Source organism: Parasteatoda tepidariorum, chromosome 10 (assembly GCF_043381705.1).
Source record: "Parasteatoda tepidariorum isolate YZ-2023 chromosome 10, CAS_Ptep_4.0, whole genome shotgun sequence".
Taxonomy (NCBI): domain Eukaryota; kingdom Metazoa; phylum Arthropoda; class Arachnida; order Araneae; family Theridiidae; genus Parasteatoda; species Parasteatoda tepidariorum.
The window spans coordinates 2,934,956-2,955,022 of NC_092213.1; the positions used below are offsets into that span (position 1 = coordinate 2,934,956).

The 20,067-nt window shown below is 27.7% G+C and overlaps 1 protein-coding gene and 1 long non-coding RNA gene across 5 annotated transcripts in view; one reads left to right on the plus strand and one right to left on the minus strand.

Annotated features, from left to right (window-relative positions):
- LOC122269231 (uncharacterized) overlaps positions 1-11,702 on the minus strand; it is a 37,069-nt gene extending 25,367 nt beyond the window's left edge. Inside the window, exon 1 of the long non-coding RNA XR_011637931.1 lies at positions 11,680-11,702. This is a non-coding gene — a long non-coding RNA (uncharacterized lncRNA). The remainder of the gene's footprint in view (positions 1-11,679) is intronic.
- A 5,937-nt stretch (positions 11,703-17,639) lies between these two features.
- The window catches only part of LOC107436959 (sorting nexin lst-4), a 33,891-nt gene continuing 31,463 nt past the window's right edge, over positions 17,640-20,067 (plus strand). Inside the window, exons 1-2 of one of the 4 annotated variants that reach the window (XM_043041301.2) lie at positions 17,663-17,751; positions 18,799-18,873. The gene's annotated coding sequence lies outside the window, so the exon portion shown is untranslated. Of the gene's footprint in view, positions 17,752-17,781; positions 17,958-18,798; positions 18,874-20,067 lie in introns of those variants that run through there. The other 3 variants (XM_043041303.2, XM_043041302.2, XM_043041304.2) reach the window with 3 other exon arrangements.

The window sequence follows — 20,067 nt, forward strand, 5'->3', positions numbered from 1 at the left end:
AAAGTCCATTTAATGAAGTCCTTAAGGTATGCAATTGTTGACATCCGTTTAACGTATTTAATTTTCAATGCACAATCCAAAATTTGAGCGAAATCGGTCGAATAGTTTCTGAGAAATGAAATTTTAAAAAAGTCGTGTAAGTTTAAAATCCAATTTCTTAAGATCTATTCAACCGATTACACTCAAAATTTTGATATTTTTCCATCTGAAATTAAATTCTTTTTGGATGACGTAAAAAATGGCATACCTTGCAATTTAAAATTTTTTCGACAATTGTTTAATAAAAATAATAAATATTTAGTAAATTTATTTATTTATTTACTTATTTTTTTTAATGGAATTAGTTTTTGATAAGTGAATTTTATAATTGTGTGCAAAAATTTTTCAATTCCCTTAAAAATCTCACATAATAGGACTGTTTTAGTGTCTGATTTCATAACTTAAAATATAGTTTGACTAATGAACATATTTAAGCTCACCCTTTCGATTGAGTCCTAGAAACACAACAGTTACTCAAGGCTGTGTGTACATTACATATATGCTCTCAAAAACAAGTATACTCGTTGTTTTGAGAGCATACTTCTATATTCTTCTACAGAATATCAAATTATAATTCAGACAAATTATATGATAATTAAAGCTAAATTATCAAAATAATTTTGATTCAATTGTTTGTAATTATTGCAAAATTATACAGTACAAATACAATTATTTAGTAAATTATGAAGAAGAAAAAAACATTTAATTCAGTAGATTTTGAAACAACTCCTAGTCAAGAGTCCAGATGCGTCAAAAAAAAGTTATGTACATTTTTGTGCGTGATTCTGCAACTTAATTAATTATTAGCTTTATTAATTTACATATTTGAGGTCAATTCTAAACTATGAATATCCGGTCATATTCTCAATGTACATTGTCTACCCATTTGTAAAGTTCTTTATTCATTAATTAAGGTAATATTTCATAGGTCAATAACGTACGAGGATGAATGCCATAACATAGATTCATTAAATGTTAAAATGGGAAAGAGGGCTTAATATATGAAAAAAATAAATCCCCCTTCAAATTATTTTTTAAAAAAAAGCATAAGCATTTATTTTGACCAACTTCAGGAAAGAAATTTGTTTCCAATAAGCCTAATTTAAAAATACTTTTCATTTATATATTTTTGAAGAAAAAAAATTGTAAATCATTCATTTCTTTTGGTTTGAATATTGAACGGATTCCATCATAAAACATAATCCCTTCCATTGTAAAAATTACGACACGCTTTTATTATTAAACACTAAAATATAATTTTTATCCAGAAATATGCTTAATTATATTTAAATGATTATTTCACAATGCATAAATTGTAGGCATTTTAAACAAAAGTAATAATGAAATTCACTTACAAATTTTTCAGAAATAATAAGTGAGTGATTTTACTATTTTAATTAAGTTTATTTTCTATGTTTTGACCCACTTCAGGAAAGAAATTTCGTATTCTAATAAAGCCCGATTTGAAAATACTTTTCATTTTATTTATTATGATCGTATAGATTCCATCCCTGAACATGAATCCATGCCAGCATAAAAAATATGATAAGCTTTTATTGCTGAACAACCGTGTAAAGAAAGGCCATCGAAGCCTATGCGGAAGAACTCAATTGCCTAACTATGAGACTTTCTCTTTTTCAATTAAATAATTTCCAGCAACGCCCATTTTAGAACTTACGATTTTTATACGCAACTTTCTTTTGTGTTCCCATTTGTTTTACGAGATAGGTCATCACTATCTTTTAAAATTCTTTCATGCGCCAAAAAGAACAGGGTAACTTTGCAGGGTAACTTTGTACTATGTAGACTAAATCAAAGAACTACGTGAATAAAGCACAACGCTGTATGTCCATTTATGTACTTTCATTTGTGCTTTATTCAGGTCAGTGGCGTAGTTTTGATGTATGATGAGGTTGGGGGGGGGGATTATCACCTTTCTGTTAAGTATATATATATATACATTTAAAATGTTTAGATTACAAAAAATGAATAATGAAATTTTTTTTTTAAATCTACATCCTACTTGATGTACATTTAGCTCATTAATCAAGTAATGTATAATTTCGGCGAGATTTTACTGATTCAGGTAGTTTTTAGCTTTAGTCTTCCGTCTTAAGCCCTAATTAGATTATCTTAAACAGATTACCATAAACAAAGAACCTTTCTAATAAATTCTCAAAATCTCTCATGTGCTTTATTACGGTTCAAATTTCAGAAAAATTTGAAAGCAGAGGCGTCATATTATTGTTGTACCAAACCATTTCGCCATCGCAAGTATATTCAGCAATTTAATTATTTTTTATTTATTTTAATTATTTCCTATTTATTCAAATAAATAAAATCGAAAAAATTGAGTTTGCTTGCACCCGAATTGGCGATTTTATTATCTGCTCCGGTGAAATGGATAAGTACCCGTGTTTTCAGGAGAGGGTGTTTTCGATTTATAGAATAAAATTCCAATTGTATCGAATCATTGATAATATTTTTGCACTTTATGTTCCTAAAATAAATATTTTTTTTGTTTTCAGCAGTTTTCAATTTTCTAAATGAACGGTTGTATTTTGCAACACTGAGAGGAGAAGCAGTTTCTGATACAATAGCAGTTAATTAGCTAAGAGCGAACTACGGTTATGTTCTGATGTTTTCACTTTATATAGCAAATGTCTTTTATGTTGCTAAAATCATGTTTCATGTGTATCGCATTTCATAAATGAGATAATGGTCTAAATTTACCGATTGTCAAACAAAAGTTTCGGAACAATGGAATTTTTGGGGGGTCACAGGGAATTCAATTATACATTTTAAAGCGTGCCTGTTTCTTTGGAGTCAAAGAAAATAAAAAGTTATAAGATTAAAATCAAATGCCGGAATTTATTGAGGGATCTCTAGCGAAATAGATTGACTTAATAATAACAAACATTGCAATATGAAATTATTTTCACTATATAGCAGAATAAGTTATTAATTGAGATTTATTATAGTAATAAAAACAGAACTGTTGAGATTGAAATGTTCGAATCCGAACTTTTCTGAAATCTCAACTCCGACTTTCACGGAATCCTTGAAAAATATTGCTATTATAACTAAACAAATATTAATTTCAATTTATATGTGTACGATTAGAATTAAGGGTATATTTAATTTAAAATGGCATTTTATATTATAACATAACATTTGAAGAGAGAAATTTTAAAAAATTTATTTGTACTATGCCATTATGTAAAAAAAAAACTAAATATAAAATATATAAAAAAAAAAGCTAGATGTTGAAGTTTTATACTCCGAATAATCAAAAAAAAAATATCCGGGGATTTTTAATATTATTTGCATTTCTGAACATCTCATAATAAGTTTTTTCTGGGAATATTCTAGAACTTGAAAGTACTACTAATGATGCATGAATTTAATTTGTATATCGTTTTAGTTAACTTTTTAAATGAACTAAATAAGTTTGGAATTAAAATTTATGCCCTCTTTCAATTGTTCAATCATAGACGCAAAAGTAATTAAATATGACACATTAAATTTGAAGTCAGTTATTGTCACAAAATTCCTTTAAGATATATTTTTGTTCCTCTTTCACGACGAAAGTCCATTTAATGAAGTCCTCATTTCTTTTTCGCATATCAAGTGAGTGAACTGTCATAAGATAGAAACGTAAACCTACATGTTTACACATTTCTGAATAAAAAAATTTTTTTTCGCTTGATAAGCGAAAAGATGAAACTGAAGTATATAAGTTGAGAAAAATTAAAAGGTCAAAAGCAGTTAGTTCATACCAACCAACAAAGTGTTCGATATTATGTTGTAATTATACTTATACTGGTTCAATAATCATAATTTTATTCATTGTTATTTATAGGAAAATTAGTATTAGACGTGCTGTTACGATTTATAAGTACTATATATAAAGAAAGCGTGCTCAAAGAGGAAAAGAAAGCACTTGATGACATTCATGAGATCATAGAAAGAATGAGACCTGACGTCATACATGATTTAACTGTTAATATTGAGTGGAGGAACATGACGTTGGTTTTATAACCAAAATATGTNCACATTCAATTATTTTTTACGAGCTCAAAAATCACAAAGATATCTGAAACCCCGTGTTTGCTTTGTTTATGTTTGTGTTTTTAAAACGCGTTTCTAAAGAGTAAAACAATTTTAAATCAATGGTAATTTAATTAAACAAAAATAATAAACTAAAAATTACAGTCAATAGATAAAATTTCTTTTTCGTGCAAATCCATAAAAAGTTTGATATTAAAATTATATTTGATTTTAAAATTATATTATACAATTATATTATAAAACTATCTTATAATATTCCTCCGAATTTAAAAATAAATTAATATCCATAACTTTCAAAATTAAAAATAATTAAATATATAACAACAATTTTGCAAAAACATTAAAGAACATTAGAATATTATTCAATAAAATTTTAGGTTACTTTGAATTTTCGATTTCCTAAAAATGTACTTTTAAATCGTTACTTTTTTTGTTTAGTACTTGTACTTTTACTTGTACTTTTTACTCGTTACTTTTTAAAATAAGAACTTTTTACTTTTTACTCGTTACTTTTTTTAAAAATACTTGTACTTTTACTCGTTACTTTTTAAAAGTAACGTTGCCATATATGGTTCATACCAACCAACAAAGTGTTCGATATTATGTTGTAATTATACTTATACCGGTTCAATAATCATAATTTTATTCATTGTTATTTATAGGAAAATTAGTATTCGACGTGCTGTTACGATTTATAAGTACTATATAGTATAAAGAAAGCTTGCTCAAAGAGGAAAAGAAAGCACTTGATGACATTCATGAGATCATTGAAAGAATGAGACCTGACGTCATACATGATTTAACTGTTAATATTGAGTGGAGGAACATGACGTTGGTTTTATAACCAAAATATGTAGTTTGTGTCCGGTTCATTTCGTCGACAGGCCGATCACCGACACCCTTTCATCGACGGGATCAGGCATCGGCAAAGTCATTTTGTTAAGAGGGTAGGGTAATGTGAAACAAACCCTAAAGTATTTTTAGGGTTTGTTAGGTTGCGCGGTATGCAATTTGCTTCTCAACGTAATTTAGTGCATTTTTACGCAATATTTTTACAATATTGTATAAAACAAATGCTATTATGTAGCTTTTATACAAAATAATTTCTACTTTTCTTATATCTAAATTGTAATAGAGCAAAATGCTTGTTCTTACGATTGGTAAAGATTATCTTCGAATCATTACTAAGCATGATACCCTGACCGTTTGCAATAGCTCATTGTGACTTTAACAATTAAATTATTTTTAATATCAAATCAAATAAGATATCAAGAGAATTATATAACATATAATTCTCATAAGCATAAGGATCATTCTACCAGTTTCTATGATTTTTTTTTTTTGTTGAATAAATTTATATTCATTTTCAGATCATTAAAATGGAATAAATGATAAGCATTTTCGACACCTATTTCGTTTTACTTTTAATCAAAGTTCTAGGGCTGTAAAAGCTACTCGTGACATTCGTGCTGTGTAAGGAGATGGTGTCATAGCTGAAAGTATTGCTCGTGATTGAAATGTCCTGTCCAAAATTATGACTTTGTGATGCAAAATAGAGCACACAAAATAATATTTCAGGAGTGAAATCTAACGAATCATTATAGACCTCCAAGGAAGGCTGAAAACTTCGAAACTCGTTTGATTGCCGTTGGAAACAGAGAGATATTGAAAAGTAAATGTTAGAAACCAAGTTTCATCAGGTAATCAAACTGCTTTTCATCTTTTTTTATCCCAACTTCCACACTAGTGATTCAGCGGCTTTTTATTTCTTCTTCACTTCAGTATTAATTTTCGATATCAAATGTTTCTTAATTTGAAGTTTTATTTTATTTTTGGCAAAGGTTCTAAAAATATTTATTAAAGGCAGTCAAGGCGGAACATCTTCGAAGGTAAGACATCTACTATTTCATTTTCTGTCACTACATCATAAATATCAATTAATTAATAAATTGAATATTTTGGATTATTTTTGTTACCTAATATTAGATTTAATAATGAATGAATGATTTAATATTATCACTATTATATTTTGTAAACAAACCTATGCAGTAAGCTTGTAATTTATTTTATTTAATACATTTTATTTATTTATTTTATTTTATTTTTATTTATTTCATTAATTTTGTCTTATTTATTAATTTTTATTTTATTCAATTTTATTTATATTTATTATTTTATTTAAAAAAAAAAGAAAGAAATTTTGGAAGATGAGTGAAAAAATATAAATTGTAAAGAATGAGTTTCATAAACGGAATTCTATTTATTTCTTACAGTGCTATCAACAGTTGTGAGTTGTCAGCTGAAAATGAACAATGTGCAGCAGTTTTTAAAGCTATACAGCAGACTTGGGCTTAATTGTAATCTTTGGCAAATGTTCAAATAAATTCCGATGTCTTCTTATTTTATTTTCCTCGTAAAAGTCTATCAGATTGTGTAGGTTGAGAAATATGGATCACTATTTTATTCTGACACGGAAGTTGTAAAATTTCTTTTCTCTAACATGCAATATCTCGACTCCCAAGTATCTCATAAAATTAATTAACCAAAAATGTTTTTTTAGTTATATTTTTCAATACCTTTTTGAAATCTGTCTCTGATATTCCTTATTGCACATATTTTTTTTTTTAATTACGGCAGTTGTTTAACTGAAAGAAAGCCCAAAACTCTGAATGATTTTTTTTATATTAAATAGTTTTTCACGAATTGGTATGCATTCTTCTAATTCGCTATAACAGGCTCAGAAGTACTTGAAATTAGGGAGGTTCTTTTTTTGTTTCTCTTTATTTTTGAAAACGAAAGAAAAATGTAATTATTTTTATTGATCAAAATTGCGATTTTTTTTTTAGTTATTTTTAACGCATTGAAAATCTTTTCAATATTTTATTCTTTACAATATTTTGTAAAACATCGTTTTCAAATAACAAAAGTATAACATTGCAGAAAAATAATATCTTGTGTAATGATTTTTTTAGGGATGCGAGAGAATTAAAGTCGTGAATCAATTTTAACACAAACTTTGATTTAAATGAAATGATTTTAATAAAAAAATATTTAATAGCCGTTTTTAAGGAGGGCCCCAAGTTCTGATGGGGCCCCCGAAAAGTCTAAAATCTCATTGCATTATTTTTTTTTTTTAATTCTAACTCATTTATTATTTATAACTCAAGAGGGCCCCCAGATCCCTCTTTTTTCTTCTTTTTTTAAAGTTTTATTCAGAGATTTATTCAGATTATTTTTTCCTTTTTACATAGTCGGATGCTTTTCAAAATCATCGAAGTGTTTACAAATATAAAATAATTGTTATTCTTCACTTTTCTAACCAAAAGAGCAATAAAACGCTTTTGCCACTGATGAAAATATCCTCACTTTCGTAGCTACCACCCACAGAGTTGTCAAGTAGCCTCCTCACTTTACACAGTGAGAAAATGTTTTTAGCTTCTTGATATTAGGGCCTAGGGGCTCTTTTTCCCTAGCTTCGGAAATATCAGATATCCACAGAAACACCCTTTTGTTTGATTTCTAGTCATAAATTTCTAAGAAGAAAACATTTCTACAGCTGTAAATAGGGGGAGGGTCTTCTTAGAATCTGTCTTGAGATTTCCATAGTGTCTTTAAATTGGAACTCGTTCAGTTCGAATTTTTCTCTTACAAAATTTAGATATTTTTTCTAATTTATTATAAAAGCTTTTTTTTTTCTTTAATCATCCTAAATGTTTCAACTAGCCTAATTGTTTAATTATTGTAGTTGATTTAATTTTGCTATTTTTCAAATCAATCGTAGGAGAATGAAATAGGAATTTCTACATCAAATTTTCGCAGGATATTAAGAAGACATAAATCTTTCACATTGGAGGTAAGCAAATATGTCTATTAAATCAAGTTTGGTAAATCAATTCGATTTTAGGGAAAACTTGAAAGGTTTGCACAGTTTTTTATATATACATTGAGATTTTTTTGTTTATTTATTTAAATGGCGGGCCACTATTCAAATTCAGTTCCCTCTTTGACTGGCCTGTTTGCCAAAACTCTTGATTTGGTCTGTTTTGGATAAAATTGATACAACAAATGTAATTTTGTTATATTTAAAAAAAACAATTATTATTCCAGTGTTATATTTAAAAAAATTATTAATATTCAATTTCTGTGTTAAATTTAACTTATAATTATTTATTATTATAATAATTTTTACTGTAAAACCAGGTATAACTTAAAAATTGGTATTCAATATTGACAAAAATAGTTCAGGTATAATTTATAAAAATTTATACTGTTAGGTTCGTAAACGTGGTTATAATTTATTTTTTAATTTCATGGATCATTTTAGCCTATAATGTCCTTTAATAAAATAATATAATAATAGATCGTATAGAGTTTGAAATAATTATTCAATGGTTTATATTTTTGCGTTGTGTACAATTTAAATCAAAAATCAAATAACGTATCTAAAATATTCAAATAATTACGTCGTGATGTTAATTAATTGGTATATTCATACTTTAAAACTAACATTTAAATTCAGTATTTACTACCTCTCCAACGCGCTCGTGCAGGCCATCCATGTGACTCGAAAATTTGTTAGCAATATTAATCTGCTAATCTAAACAGCAATTTGGATTGGAATTAATTTTTAACAATGATAATTGGCATTATTTAACGAAATATTTAGTTATTAAANATTATTTATAACTCAAGAGGGCCCCCAGATCCCACTTTTTTCTTCTTTTTTTAAAGTTTTATTCAGAGATTTATTCAGATTATTTTTTACTTTTTACATAGTCGGATGCTTTTCAAAATCATCGAAGTGTTTACAAGTATAAAATAATTGTTATTCTTCACTTTTCTAACCAAAAGAGCAATAAAACGCTTTTGCCACTGATGAAAATATCCTCACTTTCGTAGCTACCACCCACAGAGTTGTCAAGTAGCCTCCTCACTTTACACAGTGAGAAAATGTTTTTAGCTTCTTGATATTAGGGCCTAGGGGCTCTTTTTCCCTAGCTTCGGAAATATCAGATATCCACAGAAACACCCTTTTGTTTGATTTCTAGTCATAAATTTCTAAGAAGAAAACATTTCTACAGCTGTAAATAGGGGGAGGGTCTTCTTAGAATCTGTCTTGAGATTTCCATAGTGTCTTTAAATTGGAACTCGTTCAGTTCGAATTTTTCTCTTACAAAATTTAGATATTTTTTCTAATTTATTATAAAAGCTTTTTTTTTTCTTTAATCATCCTAAATGTTTCAACTAGCCTAATTGTTTAATTATTGTAGTTGATTTAATTTTGCTATTTTTCAAATCAATCGTAAGAGAATGAAATAGGAATTTCTACATCAAATTTTCGCAGGATATTAAGAAGACATAAATCTTTCGCATTGGAGGAAAGCAAATATGTCTATTAAATCAATTTTGGTAAATCAATTTGATTTTAGAGAAAACTTGAAAGGTTTGTACAGTTTTTTATATATACATTGAGATTTTTTTGTTTATTTATTTAAATGGCGAGCCACTATTCAAATTCAGTTCCCTCTTTGACTGGCCTGTTTGCCAAAACTCTTGATTTGGTCTGTTCTGGATAAAATTGATACAACAAATGTAATTTTATTTTAATTTTACTTATACTTAATTTTAATAGACAGAAACAACATATGATTTTGTTTAATTGAGCATTGAAAACAAATGATCATTAACTAAAAAAATGTTTAAGAATGAGAAAAAATTTTTTTTAAAACTCCTGTATATCCAAATTTTCCATGTTTCCTCTTAATATGAAAAATGTTTAATTTGTAATATTATATTTCGTACACGAAATTAATTTATTTAGTTAGCTTATGATTTTAGTGTTTATTGATCATATTTGTTTTTATTTTTAACTCCTTTTTGTTGTTATTATGTGTTCAAAGTTAATAAGGCCTCTCAATTTTTTTATTAATAAGGCTTTTAAGTTTCCTAATCAAAGTCGAAAGAATTTCTTAAAATTATAAATCGAAACTATATATGAAATTTTGACAGCTTTGTTTTTATTTTAAACGTGTGCATTTAATTTAATGAAATAAAAATAAGTAAAAAAATGGAAAAATATAAATAAATGACTGAATAAAATAAAAAACTTCGTTGTCATATCACCTTTTAAATAATCTGAGAATTAATAAATTACTTAAAAATAAGCAAATTTTTAGTTTAAAAGGTAAAAAAATTTTTGATTTGTTTAAAAGGTAATTATGCTCCATCATTCAATCATGAGTCTATTTAATATCTGTTCCTAAGGATCAGAATTCTTTTTTATTTTACTTTATAGGAAAAATGATATATACTTAATACTTTCATGTGATATGCGACAATTTTAAATACCTACAAGATTATTGAAATTGTCAATTCAAAAAGCAATTAACATTTTAACAATTAATACGCAAAAAAGTAGCAAAAAATAACTGTCGCAAACAAATTAGTATTAAGTAAGAACGAAACAAAAATGATATCGAAATATGCTGAATCACTAGTGAGACAGGTGGAATGAAAGACATCGAAGCAAATTTGATTGAATAGTAAAACTAGAAGGTATTTCTAAAATCCGGAAATCAATCAGGTTTCAATTTTTTTAGTCACAAAATTTATCAGGGGCTATTCGTTAGATTTCAATATGGGTTATATTTTTTCTTAGATTAAATATTAAACATTAACAAATATTTGTCTTTGAAAACCTTTCACTCTATAATAATTATTCATTCTATAATAATCTTATAATAATTATTCTATAATTGTAATTCTAAAACTAATTGCTAATTGACATAAAGCTTTAGTGTGTTTCATTGATATATTAAATGTTTTCCATCGGCGGAGCCCCGACATTACGATTAAAATTTATTAAGGTAAATACGAATATTATAACCTAAAAACAGACTATTTTTAAAATATTTAATTCGAGGAATGTAGATTTTTCATCGTTTTATCATTTTCAATCTAAAATAAGGTTTTATATTCGACAATTAAATTTGCAGTCCTTGTGTTATATCTAGTCTAGTTTTGAATTTATTTTTGGTGCGTATACATAAGCTGAAAATGAATAAGATAAGCCGAATTATGGTTTACTTCTAAATGAACTGAAGATACTTGTTATAAACGTTAAAAATGGTATTTTGGAAAGCATTTTTCAAGAATGTCAAGTATCCAAATGACTCAATTTACTAAATTTAAAAAAAAAAATTTTAATATATCCTCAAGGCAGGTGTGTATATTTGGGGCTGATGATTATGAAATCTAACACAAAACTGTGAGATCGTGGTCTCTATTCCAGCTGATGACGCTTTTTAATTATTATTTCTTAATACTGAGAAATGTTTTTCTTATTTTAAGTACGCATGTTAATAACTAATAATTTAACAATTATTTAAAAAACTGGAAGGCTCCGCTACCTGTTCATTTTACTCACTAACCCTCGTGTTTGCTTCTGCATTCATTGCGGGTTAAGAGGAAAAACGGTTTATTTCCCTTTTTTTTCTACAAAAATTACGATAGAATTACCATTTACATTTTGAAGATGATTAAATTTAAGCAAATCAATAAAATTGGTACCTGCCGCAAAGTTATTACTCAATAAAGTTGGACTCATGGGATAGAGCCTTCTCCTCCGAATGAGGTGCACCGAGTTCGAATCCCAGTGATGGCTGAGCGATATGAATTCCACACCCGGCTTTTACTGACCACAGTGCTGACGTGAAATATCCTCAGGGGTAGGCGGATCATGGATTAGTTCCATCAAAACCATGGAGCTAGGAGTAGATGGAGGAGACACTAGCAGAAATTCGTGAAGCCGAAAACTCGGCAATGTTAACCGCGAAATTAACCGTCGGCCATCTTACTTACTTCAAAACATTGGCAGTTGTAGCTCGTTTATGCTTGAATTGTCGTATGTTCGGACAGTTATTATCATTTTTATTTTATTCGTTATTCGAGTAGTCTTACTTTGTCTTATTATTTTTTCTTGGACTTCTTATTATTTTAATTATGACTTCTTGCATCTTAAGGTTTTATGTTACTTTATAAAAATTTCAGCTGTAGTTTTATTTATTTCTGTCGAAGTTATTCATCTGAAAATTGATATTTTTTAAAACCAGAAAGTATCCCATTGCATTCCAAATATGAAATAGATAAAAAAAATTTAAATTTATTAAAAATCTAATATTATATACAAGTGATTGCATGTAATATTAGATAATAATAAAGTACTCCATGATTACATATACATTTATTCTAAGCTTTATAGTGATGTAGTTTTTGCTTAATGTTAAGGTATTGATAGTTTCTGTTCTATACCTTCATTTAATGTATTTCCCCTAAAAAAATAATAATAATTTTTATTAAAGCGTAGGGTTTTCTAATCCCTAAACAAAGTATTTGTGAAGTTAAACATAAGGAATTGTGAAGTTAAACCTTTTTAAAGAAATTGTTTATTGCTCTCAGGGCTAAGATATTTTGAGTTAGTCACTAGAATACTGTGATAATATTTTCTCAATCTCCAATTTTTATTTGTTTTTAAGAAATATTTTGACAAAAAATTTTTAAACTAATTTACTTAGTAAGCTATTAAAAATGTCATATTTTAAGTATTCATAAAATTTTCATAGTATAAATTATTTAGGTATATTAATATGGATTTGTATAGACTAATTTTTAGCAAGAGAAATGAACATAAATTATGTATTGCACTTTCTGAAATTCTTTTTTTAACAAGAAACATCTTTCAATATTGTGGTATTCAATTTTATTTTCTATATTGAGCTATGAGTTAGCTCTATGGATGTGACATATTCATAACCGCTCAGAGCTTGTTCTTTAAATTCTAATTTTTCTTAACGTAATAAGTTTATCTACCTTTACTAGTATAATAATTAGTAAGTTTGAACTCTTAAGTTTGAACTTATAAAACTCTCAGGGTGGTTGAAATTTTACAATTCTTAATAAATTTAATTATATTTTTTAAGTTGTATTGATAAATACATAGCGATTGTAAAATGAAATAGATCTACTTTTGTTTTAAAAACTCTCCAAGTTAAAGTATTTTTTTTTCTAAATGTTTTTGTTGTATACCTTCATTGAAAACATTAAATGTGTTTTTCTCTACATTTAAGAATCTTTTTCTGGATTTATAAAGTTCAATGCACCCCTCTAAGAAAATTGTTAGTTGCTTTTTGTTGTATACATTAAATGTACATAGCTTCATTGAAAGCATTGAACATGTTTCTCTCTCAATGTATATATATATATATTATTATTGTTTTTTTTAATGCATAGAATTTTCTAATCCCTAAGCTAATTTTTTTTCTTTCAAATTTAATAATTTTGAAAACAGCTATATTCAATTTATAAACAAAATATATGTATATATTTAAGGATCTGTTTCTAGATTTTTCAATGTGCCTTTGCTCTGGTTTAAGAATTTTTTTTTTTAAAAAATCACTAGAATACTGTGATAATATTTTATTAATCTGTAACATATTTTTCCTTTTTTTTAATAAACATTTTGACATATTTTTCTTTAAATTGATTTACTTTGTATGCAATTAAAAATGTCCTATTTAAGTATTCATAAAACTATCAAAGTATAAATCTTCATATGTATGGATTTATTTTTAGCAAGAGAAATTTGTATAAATTTATGTATTTCACTTTCTGAAATCATTCTTTAACAATAAACATCTTTCAATATTGTGGTATTGTGGTGTTTTCTACTTACAACTGTAAGCCTCATGCTATACTTTGTGGTGCATGAGGAGTTTTAAGTCGTTTAAATAAAATAAAAAAATATTGTGGTATTCAATTTATTTCTATATTCAGCTTGGAGTTAGCTCCATGGATGCAACACATTCATAACTACCTAATATTTTTTTTCCTTGTCTTTTCTTAAAATAATTAGTTACCTGACTTTATGGACCTATGAATTAAAACTATCAGAGTAATATAAATTTTAAATTTCTAGATAATAAACTTTTTTATCTTCTTGAAATTGTTTTGAAAAGTGCATAGTGATTGTTAAATGAACTTGACCTAATATTAACTTTACCAAGAATTCCATTTGTTTCAAAAATTCTGTCAAGTTGAAATGTTTTTTCTAAAAGTTAGAAATACGAAAATTCTAACGGCTAAATAAAAAATGGAGAAAGCTTGGATGGATGGATCTCTTATTTAACTTAAAAGACTAAACTCGACACTTTAAATCAAATTAAGAACCCTTCAAAACCGCCCTCCAAGCTTCGTTAAAAAGCATGGATTAACTAGAAATAGAAAGATGTATGAGCGCACAACGACGCAGCAAGTAAGATGGCGGAAAACTCTCGCGGTTGCTTCACCTTGAAAGGAGTGGGCTAATGGGAGTGTCTTCTCCACTTACTCCTAGCTCCATGATCAAAACGTCCTCCACGAAGGCAAAAATTTCTTCCACAACTTGATCCAGTAGGTTTCTTGTCTGCTGGAATGGGTTCAAAATTACAAGTCTACGGAGTTAAACATTAGTAGTAGTAAACTTGAAATCTGGTGGGCTGCTCGATGACTGTTATAAAATAAACTAATAATTTGGCCACGATAGCTTGGTTGATGGTAAGGCTATGGACTCGTGTTCGTGAGAATGGGAGTTCGAATTCAGCCGGCCCAAGTATAAAATGGTGACTGGTGCATATTAAATCTGTTGGGCTTATAAACTCCTCCAAGTTCTCTTAACATTCAATACCTCTGGGTATTGATCCAGGAGTTTCCTTGTCTTCTGGATTGGTTTTAAAATTTCAAGGCTACGCAGTTAATCATTGGCTCAAAATTCAGTCTTTCAACTGCGATTATAAAAAAAACTAATAATCAAACTGTATTTTCTTGTATTTTTAATAACTCCTTGCATATTTTCTACACACTTTCATAATTTTATGTTTCTAAGTCTAACAGATTTTGATCTGCAAAGCAAAATGTATGTCTTACAGGAAATTGATTTTGATGATGTGATAGAAGATTCGCCTCTCAAAAAGCGCGAAAAGTATAGTTACCTTAAATTTTCGATAAAAATAATGTATATAAGCTTTTATAATTAATTTATGTGTTTTTTTACTCTTAAAATAAAAAAAAAATTAAAAATTATTCAAAAAAAATTTTTTTTTCTCTAAATTTACTCATAACGGGCCCCCAGATAATGACAGGCCCAGGGCCCCTATAAAAATAAAAGTGGCTCTGAGTCACATTAATATTTTAATATTTTAGCAACCTTTAAAGGAGCAAATATATTTAGAAATCGCTTTTCTATGCGCTTCTGTCCAAGCAAGACACTGATTATCTTAACTTTTCTGAGAATACGAAATTTTGTGCATCGAAAATAAATTAAGAAATTGGAAATATACCTCCCACAGAAAAAAGTTTTACAAATATTTCCCCCCCCCCCAAAAAAAAAATTTTATTTATTTTTTTCTTATCCAAATCTAATGGTGCTTTTCATATTTGTGATTTTGAGGACTCGAAGATATAAATTATTTTTGGAAGAAATTATAAAATAAATAAATTATAATAAATTGCCAATGATGATATTAAAAAAACATTAACCCCACCAATTTTTTTTAAAAAAATTGAAAAATAAGCATTGGCGATCACAACGCTCGAATACGCCATCTGGGGAGAGACCGGTTTCATGCCTTTGACCCTCCCTTCCCTCTCCTCCTCTTTTCAGTTCCTTTTCTTAATATTTTTCCTTTTTATTTAATTAAAATATTTTTTTAAAATTTTATGTGATGCTTTTCTTTAGAACTATATTTAATGTAGTTTTCAGTTCCACATAATTTTCCAACTTAAAAGATTTTAATCTATGATGAAAATCAAGAGAGAAACTAACTTACTTACTTCCTCTATGACTCTCCACACGCTAATGGGGAAAGCATGCGAAGTGTTGCCATAAGTAAAGAGTTCTGCTCTATGCCACCTGCAGCCTATTTCGATTGCCAATTGAATCTCTAAGCATTGAAAAATATTTAAAATTTTACAAAACTGCCCCTCCCCAAAATGATCTTGGAAACTTGCCTTATAGGCTAATTATAGCTGATTAATTAATTAATTAATATGCTAACAAATTTATATTAATATACTCATTTAATAACTATTATGCTAAAGTGCATCTTCAGATAAATTTCAGAACTGATTTTTCATTGCAGGGCAGGGAGACATCTTCTAAGAGACATCATCTTCTAACATCTTCTTTAGAGCAGAATTCTGTTCATTGAGCTACTATTAATGGTAGCTCAGTGTCCAATTTTTCTTTTTCGTCGAACATAGTTTCTAATAATTTAACATTATCTTAATTGTGTTATTGATAAATAACAGGGAGTTCAGCACAGCATAGCACAGACTTGGCGAAGCTTTTTTGATTAGTTTAATTCCAATTTATTATTTTCGGACGTCCACTATACCCCTTGTTGTTGTCATTGGCCATTAAGGCAGAGGGATTGTTCTTGTTTTCTATAGTGGCTGAGAATTAGACTTCTGCCACACCCATACTTCACTCCTGCTTATAGAGCGGAGCTGTTCATACATCCATTCATTCATCCATCGAACGTATCTTTGACCTGCACCAGAGAACGATCAATCTCCATTTCAGTAACCCCAAAGGTACTGATTTGTTATGGGAGCATGGAGGACTTTGCGACCCCGACAGATTTAACGTTTACCAGTCACCATATACTACATAGGGAGTCTTCGGCCGGCTGAATTCGAACTCCCGTCCTCACAAACGTGAGTCCAGCGCCAACCAGGCTATCCCGGCCACATACCACTTGTTATTTTTCTTATATTTGCCGTTTAGTGAATATCTTGCTTCGAATAGAAATCGAATTTTAAAAATATTTCTGTTTAAGAGAATTTATTTCGGAGGTAAAATATCCAAAATCAGACACTGTAAGCATTAAAGGGAAACTGCATACGATAAAATACTAGACATTTTTTAATTATTGTCGATGTTTTTTACAACATAGACTGATAGAAAGGGTACCTTACATCAATGAAATTAAAGGAAAATATTAATCGTTATTATGTTATGCTCTCCTTATAACATTTCATAATATTAAATTTTATTTATATTCAAATTATAAATATTTTATTTATATTCAATTTTTAATCCTAAAAGGCATTTAGATCATTTTTTGTTACAATTATTTTTCATTCTTGTATAAAAACCTCATTACATATATTTTCATTATATATAATATTTGTTCGCATATTTAAAACTGGATGAATATGCTCGGCAATGTCTCTTGCTGTAACGAAGAAAGTGTTCGTTGCTTTGCTCCGTTGACAAGCGTCGAAGCACAGGCGCATAATGACTTTGATTGGTGGATATGCTTATATGCTTTTTTTGACAAATTAGGGTGTTTTATGATCAAATTCTATAAAGCTGATAACAATAAAAACTTTTTATAAAATGCAGAGATATTTTATAAGTTTGATAGTTCCGTTTAGAAGTATATATAAAAAATCAAGAATAAGTTCTAAGTTTTATAAAATAATCTCTGAATGGCATCATTAGTTAACTCTGCACGTCTGCGCTAGAAATATTTTAGTTTCTGTTTTATTTACTTCTTACTTGTAGTGTTTTGGTCTTTACAGAGTGCTTTTCTTGTTTACATGGTGAGTGTGTAATGATTAATACTCATCTTTCATTTCTCCTCAAATTTAGCGGTGTTTGTTTGAACATTCTTCGCCGCAGCTGTTTTGTTCAGTTGATTATTTAATGAGCATAGTAATTTTTTTTCAACTCTCGTATATGAGTGTTCTTTTGTAAGCGGCACTCAATAATCCAGTTGGATTTATTTTAAAATTATTAATTCAATAAAGTAATTACTACCGTATATATTATTTTGTATTTTAATGTTTAAATTTTAAATATACGTTAGTAATGTTTATGTTTTTTGCAAAATTTTAATCATGTTCTTTCAACAAATTTTCTGTTCAATCAACATGCAGATGATGTATATATGCATGCATTATAAAATATTTCTTGAATGTAAAATACTCATATTTATTATTATTATTTTAGAAGATTAGAATTGTTTGAGTTTCTTTTCATGATATGCATTTTAATATTTTCAAGTCACGGTATTTCTTAAATATGGAAAAACGAATATTCATTTTGTTTAAAGATTTAAAACATATGCTGCTCGTAAGATAAAATCTTCTTAGTTACTCCTTCAAAGAATTATTGTTCTTATTTCTATGAAGAATTACGAAATTCCATTTTAATGATCACTTGATGTATTTTATATACCATTAAATGATTTGCTATTTTTTAAAAGTATTCTATAAAGGTCTAAGAAAATTTCGTTCAAATATAAGCAAAAAATATGCTTATATCTACATGTATATGCTTATATATGCATATATGTATATATATATATTAGGAAAATATTCTTAATTATTACCGAGAGTGTAGTAGTGCCTGAACATTAGTGATCTATGCTAATAATTTTCACTTTTAATCCTAACATTTATTACTATTTTTGTATAATCTCCTTGTAATGCTAACAAATTGAAGGATAACTTTTCTATTGTGCTAAGTCTGAAAACAATTGTGCTAAATGAAGACAATTAATTGTGAAATTAACCATCTATGTATTCCTACATTTCTATTTTTTTTACTGCAATTATGATATTTTATTCTCTTATATTTGTTTTTAGAAATATGTAGTAGTTGATAGAGTGAGAAATAATGATTCAGTATTGAAATTTTTTGATTTGATGGAAGTTAGATGCGTAAGTTTATTAATAAATAATTCATTAATCTGTAATTTTTTTTTATAGATTAAAAAAGAAAAAGTAAGAATAAATATGTAAATAAAAAAAATTTTTTTTTCGTAAAGGGAGAAAAAGATTAAAGAAGTTAAAGTAAAATAAAAATTAAAGAACTTCTAATGACTTAATAATCGTTAATCGAAAGTTAATATTTGATATTTTTAGATTCCATCTTCCCTTCCCACTTACGATCACTCGCATTCTAGTGAAAAAACTTTTAATACTACAACTCTGATTATTACTTAAATATATTTATTATTTATATTATATTTGTCATAAATAAATTGTGATGTAAGAGGATATTTAAAAATAAATAAAATGTTGTATAATGTTACCTATGAGTACTTTAGACAAAGAATTTTTGAAACTGTGCAGAAGATAGATGTTTAAGCAGAAATTATCATTCACGATCGGAATGCTCAAATACGCCATCTGGGGAGAAGGTTCCATGTCACCCTCTCCTCCTTTTCTCAGTTATATGGGGATGTACTATGATATTTTCCCTTTTCATAATATTTTTCATATTTAATTGTTAAAAATATTTTTTAAAACTTCCGCGACACTTTCTTTTAAAACTGTGTTCAATGTAGTTTTCAGTTCATAAAGTTTCCTAACTTTAAAGTTTTTAATCTATTTGAAGATCAAGACAGAAGCTAGGGTACTTCCTTCTTCTATGACTATCCACACTCCAATGGTGAAAACATGTAAAGTGTTGCGATAAGTAGAGAGTGAGTTTTGTCTACACCACCTGTAGCCCATTTCAATTCGCCAATCAAATAGGGACATATTTGCTCATAAGATTTTCACTTTAAAATATGTATTAGTGTAAAAATAGTTTTGCTGACTACAATTTTATCTTACTTGATTTTTATTTTTTGTATGTTTCACTGACTTTTGTCTTACTTTATTTCCTGGAAAACTACATTGTTACGTATATTTTTATTCATTGAACAGTTTATATGGCTTTATATCCTTTTTGTCACATTTTCATACAAATATGCAGTCTATCCTCTTTAGTACAAACTCCCTTTATTACGACCCTTCCATTACAATGACTGATACACAATATCCTGTTTACTATTCCATAGATAGAATACTATTTTAATGCCCGTTGAAAAACATTCCAACTGATTTGTTCATTCCAATATAATGACT